An 8,920-nucleotide genomic window follows, 5' to 3' on the forward strand; every position below is an offset into this window, starting at 1 on the left:
TTTCCCTAAGGACTGTGTATGTTTGAGCGTGTCTGTCCTCCTGTTTGTCCTTAAGTCAACCCTCTCTGCATTGAGAAATTGAACTAGAGGAGAAAATTGACGTGCATACGCAAAGACGCACCACTGGCAGTGCAAATTTGATTGGAGCGCAATGAGCTCGATGGAAGGCTCAGCTATAGGCTAAGGGGATTGTAAACGTGCTTCTGAGACTTTGACGCAGGCTGCTGACATCATTGTCCATATCCTCTTTCGACCAAGCAGTTTGGTCACTGCCATAGAGGAGGAGGAGGACGAGGGAGGGGAGGGAGAAAAAAGGATGGAATATAGTGACTGACAGTGAATCTCATATGAGAAAGAGGATTGATGTGAAGGAAGGAAGTTTTTAATTATTTATATTGTACATGTATTTAGGCTAAAAGTTTAAAATGACAAACAGGCATATAATTAATAATTAATTTAGAAATATAAATGGTGGTACATGGCATTCAGCCGCCCACCTGACCCCTACAACCAGGATATTTATAGTCAAACCTACTGGTGTTTATACCCACCACCTTATTCTTCAGGCCTTCAGCACATCATTAACACTGCGGAAATATCACCATGCACCTGACAGTAATTATACAAAGCGAGTATCACACTGAGATAATGGCGTTTGACTTATATTGTGGGAGGCATGGATAACATGAAAAAGAGAAGGAAACTTTCTTAGAAAGCTGCATATTATGAGGCAGACATCATACATGCTATAGCTGGAGGTGGCCAAAAGCGAGAACAAGTTTTGAGAGAAATATGACTTATTTAGTCATGGACAATAGTTTTGTGAGCACTAAAAAGAAAATTGTGTCGATTGTGAGACTGGCTTCTCACTTATCTCCGCTGCTAAAAATAGCATGAGGTCTGAATGTGGAATGTGTGCTTTAAGCGGGATGAGAAGATGCTGCTGCACAGTGTGGCAGTTGACTCCTCTGGCTGCTTTACTGTCTTAGATATTTATTTTCAGCCCTAATTGGCTGACATTTACTTGCTGCAGAGAAGGTAGTGAAAGGAGATAAACTGTGGAACAAAGAAAAGGGGGGGCAGAAGATGGAAACAAGAGGGGTCTTTGTGCTGCAGTTAATCTGAAGTTAATCATTAAAGTGAGCAGTAGGTGGTCTGGACAATTTGGACGAAGAACAGAAGAGGAACCGTGTCAAACTATCTGTGGTCTGCTTTTATCTCACAACAGCCCTAGCAACAATATCAAACACAATGCAAAACACTCTGTAGTTCACATAGGGGACCGCACTAAAGCTTCCTGTCAGTTGAAGTGTCAAACAACATGTTAGACAGCTGCACCAGTGCATGTGCAAATTAGACAAATGTAATACTTTTATAAAAGAATGTTTTTTCTCTTTCATATTGTCACAATTCAAAACTTAGCTGTTGAATTTGTAAAATAGAAATACTAACTAGACAAGAAGAGAGACGAACACCTTTCACCTTTAACAAGGCTGCACACTGACACACTTGTTTACATCCATACCTTAAGGGGACATTGCATTGTCTTAAGGCAAATGTTTGCCTTGCATTATTTGTGCAAATTTGCATAATTATAAAGTTTGCAATATGTGCAATGATTTTGCGCAAGGTGAAACATTATCATTGACTTTGTATGCAATCGTGCCTGGTCTATTATTTGCTTTGTGTTCTGTCTGAACAGCCATTCACTGGGAACATAACTACCTTATCCAAGAAAACAATATGTCTAATCCTGACCCTTCCATAAGATTAACTCCAAACCAAGTCTAAGCTCTGAACTTTACTTTACAATGCAGACATTGGCACATTTTGTCCCCAAAAGGGAGGTAGTACCCACGGTGTTGAAATGAACAACATGAGTCATGCGACAAATGAAAGCAAATGCACATGCATGATGGTGTTGTTAGAACATTATGTTCTTCCCTATTTGGTATCTGGAGCGTGTGCAGTTTCATTCTCTAAATCAGACGAATCTCACTGAGCACAGCAAAATTAATTTCAAAAGACAACAACTGTACCAGAAACTGACTGATCTCACAGTCCTGCAGCTCTGCAGGGAGCTGGAACACATTTTCTGGATTTATTGTTCTGGCACATCAGAATCATTGGCATACAAGGGATGAGAAACAGACAATATGTTCTGCATTGGTTGTGCATATGGTTGTGTGTGCGTGTGTGGGGTGGGGGGCAAGTGCTTCAGTGCAGAAGATAACGCTGAAGCTGAACATCAAAGGTTTGTGGTAGTGAGTACATTGCTTTTTGTTAAACTGTCTCTCTTATCCAGAATAATAGTTTAAACAAACAAAAAATGATACATACAATCTAAAGACAAACTAGTCTGTAGTTGAATTGCCTGTGAATATTATGCATGTATACATATATTTTTGTTTACATCTCAGCAGTGAAAATAAAGTTAGAAGAACTTATTTACAAGTCATGAGGCCTGACCTCTTGACCCTAGCTCTAACTTTCCTTTTTTGGCAGTGGTGTGGGAGAACATCCCCTCCCCTCCTTCCCTTTTAGATGGGAAGGTCCAGCGCTCACATGGCAACAACAGGCGAACTCACAGATGTCCTGAATGTCATTTCTGCCTATCAGACACCCTCCGTCACCCAGCTTAGGTCTCTTAATCCACGCTTAGCTGCTCTTTTCTCTGGCAGACTTCTCTCAAACTCTCTACCACCGTTTCAAAAAAACATTATGTTTCACTCTGACTGGCAGACGTTGAAAGTCAGGTGGAAGAAATTAAGCAAAGAAAATGAGAAAATGAGCAAAGTCAGTTCAGTCTGGGGTAAACAATGGCATTAGTCGATTTGGTGGAATAATATGTGCAAGGACAAGTAATTGATAAAGTTCCCCACTCCAAATCTTTATCAGCATTTATGTATTAGTGTCTGTGCCAATATGCACTCTGTAGCCTGTTCTTTCTCAAATCAGCACTGGGCACTCATCCACTAACATTGCCCTCTGTACAGTTACGTGTTTCCAGCTCTCTCTACACTTCCTCTCCTTCCTCTGATGAGTCAAGGACTGTTATCCGGCTTTAGAGGCCCAGCTGAGAGACCATATGGACATTGAGCGGCATGATCAGGAGCACAAGATGAAGCAACACCTGGAGGGAAAACCTGCAATTTTTCTTTCCATCTGGACTCAGTGTCACGTCCAGGTCAGCAGCTGGACCAGGTCACTTTGGTCCAGACTACATTCTCTCTACAGCTACTGGATGGATCAAAGGTGAAATTTTGTACAGTCATGGCCCCATTATCCCCCTGACTTTGATGATTTGGTGAAACCCACCATGAGGTTGACCGCTGTGGTTTTAAGGAAAATTAGGGGTAATGTGGTAAACTGGTATTGGCGATAACGTGGTATTTAAAAATTACATATTTATATTGTGTTAGTAATAATACACATATGATAAAATAATAAGATTAATCCAGCGCCACTTTCTCCACCTCCCTACACTCGTATTTTGAGTGTAATTAATTTGCCCAAAAAAAGACACAGCGCACAATACACAAAGTAATAAATGTATGTGACCAGATGGTTTGGCATGATATTTGTTACAGACATTCATGTTCCCCTCAGGATGAACTTTTCAGTTGCAAAAAGATATAAAAAGAAATAATTGGACACATCCCCCCCTCCTAAGTCCAACATCAGAAATGAGTGATTCCCAAGCTATTTGACTATCCGACAAGCCCTTTTTAGGAAGTATACTGGCAGCTTTAGCATACTAACATGCTAAACTATATAGTGAATATGATAAACATTATACCTGCTGAACAACATCATGTTAGCTGTAAGTCTTTTATTCTTCGTCTTGTTCTTTCACATGAAGTTATTTCCAATCCCCAGTAGTCTGATCATTTCAGCCCCCCCCCCCCCCACCCACATCCTGCAGTCTGGTGTAGTTTTGATGGCTTTATTTATTTTATACATGATGTTAATCAGATCCTGCCTTTCTGCTGATTTTCCACTGTCCCATATATCAAATCCATTTCAACACGAGCAGCTCAATTTGGTAAATCCCTTGTCAGTTCACATTTTGTCTGTCTGTGCGTGTGGATGCAGTGGAGAGAGAAAGAAAGAAAAGTGACCCAGACTTTTCATAAGAATGAATCAAATAATTCACCGTCAACGCCTTTGTAGCAGTTTAATAAGAGCATCTTTACAAGAGGTGCATCATCCTGCCTCACTCAAAGCTGACCTCTTTCTAATAATCTTCCTCGCTGCTCTCTCTGTTTTTGTACCCTTTGTATCTTTGTTTAATGCTTTCCTTTACTCCCTGTCTGTTATCTTTTGGATTGCATCTACTCATTGAGTCTATCTATCACTGTGCTTTATCTACTTCTCATTTCATTCTCCTTGTCAAGCTTACTATCACCTTTCTGGGTACCCCACATCCCCTTCCCCTGCCACCCTCAGCCCTGGATAATAAGCTGATCCATCGTATGACGCACATGGCTCTGTCTCCTGAGGGGCTTTTGCGCACACAGGCATTCATAAAGGCTCTGTGTAGCTCTGTGCGCAGATACAGGCAGTGGCCAGGTATTTACATCTTGAGATAACTGACACCACAGGATTATTGTATCAGCAGCTCTGCTGATAGTCGGCAACAATACATTGTGCATTCTTAAGCAGAAAGGGCTTTTGTTACTGTTTTGAATGATGGTTATAAAAACAGATTGTATAGCCGCAGGGGCAATGAATGACGTTGCATATGAAGATCGTCTTACTTTTGCATGTTGTGCTTCCTGAGTGGAAAGGTTGTGAAAATCAGTCACATTATTCAAGTATTTTCCAGCTTTCTGGCACCTTAGGGGCCTGTACCATTAAACTGCTGCTGTGGAAAAGCATCCAAATGATCAGCCTATTACCATAATTTATTTTCTCAGGACATATTGTGTATTTCCGCAACCATACAATACTGAGCCTGTTCTTTGTCATAAATGAGAAAATTTTCCAGTTGAACTTCCAGTGACTTTATTGTCACTCATAATACAATATTTTATATGGGAATTCAAAACACAAGCCCCTCAGTGAGAAAAACACGCGTGTGAGTAAGAGATCTGTAAGGCACTCTTCACTGAAATTGTTTATTTGAGAAGTGCTGCCGCTGGACCTCCAGGATGATAGCTTGACGCACAAGCTCACGAGGACAGCCCCGCCTTCCAAAGTCAACAAGCATAGACAGACCAATGTTAATTACCAAAGAACAATGGCACCGCTGTCTTCCACAAGACACAATGACACCAAATGATTAGACAAAGGAGCTTTTCACAAATTGTCGGAGGGTGCAGAAGTAAATAGTAAAATAAATAGATAAATGGACTGAGGTCAGTACCTGGAACAACCCCTGGTAGTCTGTCATTGCTGTGTATACTGATCAAGAGCTGCCAGCAAAAAAGCAAGAAACAGGAATCTTGTGTCTTAAAAATGAGCTTTTAAAAACAGAGCCACCTTCCTTCATAAAATCGCACACACATTACACTTCCAAAACAGGAAGTTCTGCATCATTACCTCGCAGCAGACCTGGAATAAACTGGTTTTGCTGTTTTTCACTAATGTGTGTTGAGTATAAGCTGATGGGTGTTTCTGTGGTGATTATGAAAGCTGGTTGCAGTAGCCTACAAGCTGTGTCACAGATTCGACATGAAGACAGGAGGCAGCTGTTGAAAACCAGTGGAGGGAGCAAAAGAGGAGTGACCTGAGAGAAATTGCAAACAATCAGTATGGCACCATGCAGGGCGATGTTGACTCGGCACCACTATATTTGCATGTATGTCATGCATTATTTATGTGGCGAATAATAGTGGTTTAAGAGATGTTTATTTTGTCTACGTCAGTCTTAAGTGAAGAACTTGTCTCCACATTTGATCATGTAAACAAGTATGCACAACAAGACAAATTCAGGTGAAGTCAAAATGAAGGCAGCAGAGGCTGAGATATCGTGACTTCAATCCTCCTGGTATGGGTCAAGCTCCAGAAGTGCTGGATCTTCACAACACTTCCCACAATGCAACTCAGTAGCATCTATCGTTATCAAAAAATGCTCATATTACATAGTATGATACTGTACACTGTTTGTATGTTGCTGTATGCCAAACAACAATGTTTTGACCCTCTTCTTGCTTGCACATCACATTGTTGTGCTCACTTCCTCCACATCCCAACTGTGTACAGCCCTACTCGCTTTCTGTCGTGTATTTTAAATGTGAAGTGGCCTAAAATATGAATTGTATAACTTTGGGCTTCAGCGACAGGCCATTAAAGACAGCCTCCAACTTAACTTACACACATGTTTATGTTTACTGTTGGTCAATGCTGCAGTACGCTACAAGCTAACATGCTAACGCTACAAGCTAGCGGCCTAGCCCGCTTTGTGAGCAGCATACAATTATACTAATGGTGCTAATTTCGGTTGCCATTATTGGAATCCAGTAGTTAAAGTACTTACAAAGTATGTAGTTAGGCTCACTTTTATTTTGTCCACTCGTTCTCTTCACTCCGCAAGTTTGGCGCGGAGTCATCAGAACGGTGCTACTTACAAAGTTTTAGAAGCAGTCTGAGCCAAAGTCCCTGCGCACAAGTGTTTCAGCAGTAAACACACATGTTACATGAATATACAGACAGAATGTACTCTGCTCCCATTACGATGTCCTGGGAGCATCTTGTTACCACCAGCACAACATCTATGGTTCAATCATTTTTACATTGTATAAGACACGTTCAAATTACGTCTTCGTGTAGACCACTTTTCGCCGACCAGTGTAAAATTACTTTTGAAAAATATGTTCACAGTAACCAATATTATCTCTCTTTCAACCTACAAATCATCAACATTTTAAAACAAAGTGGTGATTTGTGACACGTTGATGTTGTAACTGCATTTTAGTTGATTGAAAACACGACAAAAACAGGTCTTAGACGTTCAGACTGAATATCACCCAGTTTTCAACTAAAAATCAACGTTGAAATCCTGGTCGGTGCTCACTGAGTTTGTACTGCAGGATTTCCTTAAACAAGAGTCTACGGTCATACTAGCAGCTAAGCTAATGTTTACATGCTAACATTGACAATGCTAACATGTTCATGTTTAACAGGTATGATGTTTACCATGTTCATCATTTTCTTTCAGCGTGCTAGCAAACTAATATTTGCTACTTTTTAAAACACTTTCTAATTAGCAGTAAATATAAAGTATAAGTGAGACTTTTTGCAGGTATTTGGTCATGGCATCAGACAAATTAGCTGTACTCTGTGTACCAAATGTCAAAAAATATATATTAAATGTTATTAAACACATATAAAAGTATCAGGCTAAGACAGTATGTGCAGCGAGCCTGGAAAGAGTGGGCAGTGGTGTGGTAACTCATCAAAGAGCCAGGCTGGCGCTTTGGTAAGTCAAGGTCAGGTTAAACAGATGTTCTAATGAACACACTGTGACACACAAGTTAAGACTTGCAACACAGAGGTCACTCCAGTCAGCGGTGAGAGGTCTTTGAGAGGGCAGTTTGAGTTTGTGTGAAAAGTCATACAAACACAACTATGAGAAAAGGAAAACAGTGATTCAACAGCTGAACAGACTACTGTGATTGTGAAAACTAACATTTCAAAAACAGCATATGTAATGGCTAATAGGGGCTTTCAGTCGTAGTTAGGTAAAAGTATTTACTTTTTTACTGCTCCGTGTTTAATCTTGTTATGTGGATGCCTTCAAAGGATTTTCTGCTGTCTTGTGATCCTGACCTTAGAATCCAGATGGACCTTGATATGTATTGTTGGAAAAGAACAGCCAGGGAAATGTGAGCTTAATTAGATCTGGTAGTTAGACCTAATTACATGACACCAGATTAACAGAAATTAATGTTTTGATCTTCACTTTGAAGGAATCACATCTTTGGTTCTCTTTGAAGCAATTGCATTTCTGCCTTAATTGTTGTTTTCAATAATGTGGACAGCAACCAGTATGAGCACTGGTGAAAGGATGCAACATACAGTAAATATCTCAGCATGCTTACTTATGCAAACAGCAAGTCCAGGGGTGAAAATCGTGACTCATTACATCCTGTCATACACCCCCTGTTTACTGTCAGTCCGCACAGGAAAGTGTGATTCCTCAAAACTTAAGTAAGTGCTAAAAGAGGCTGAAATACCCCCTGGGTTGACCTTTGTGCACCCACATTTGATAAAAGGTCACAAGAAAATCCGACCAAAGAATGAAACATGCCTGATAAGGGGTTTACTTCTTTTAGTAAACACTGATAACTCTTGAGAACAAAACAATGACTGCTCAACCGTACATATTTTTTATCATTATTTCTTTGCAGATAGTCTTCACATGACTGATAGCAGGAATTACAATCTTTTGTTTTCTGCACACACAGAAAATACTTGAACCTTCACAGCTTTAAAGTTGACTGTTTCAACAAGCTGTCAGCAGTTCATTTTGATGATTATATTCGAAAATGCACACACTTATACAGATTAAAAAGACGTGTGGACTGTACAAACAAATGACCATGCAGAGGTGTGTGTGTGTGTGTGTGTGTGTGTGTATGTGTGTGTGTGTGTGTGTGTGTGTGTGTGTGTGTGTGTGTGTGTGTGTGTGTGTGTGTGTGTGTGTGTTGTGTGTGGAAGGCAGTACTCATGTCATTACCAGTAAAGAGAAGTTGTGCCTGTGAGAGCGGTTTGTGCTGAATGCGGTTTGGATCACGTTCAAAACATAAATATGCAAAAATATATTGTCTATGAATTAATCTTTTAGACTTATATTTTCTTTGTTGCTTTCAGGGTTAGGGGATTACTAACACAAAACATTGGGTCCAGGTTGAAAAATACCGAATAAATCCAAAAATTCTGTTCAAGCATTTTCAAACATTTCTCATCATGTTGG

The sequence above is a fragment of the Cebidichthys violaceus genome, unplaced genomic scaffold (genome assembly GCF_023349555.1).
Source record: "Cebidichthys violaceus isolate CVI_PGR_0920_01 unplaced genomic scaffold, fCebVio1.0.p SCAF_11, whole genome shotgun sequence".
Classification (NCBI taxonomy): domain Eukaryota; kingdom Metazoa; phylum Chordata; class Actinopteri; order Perciformes; family Stichaeidae; genus Cebidichthys; species Cebidichthys violaceus.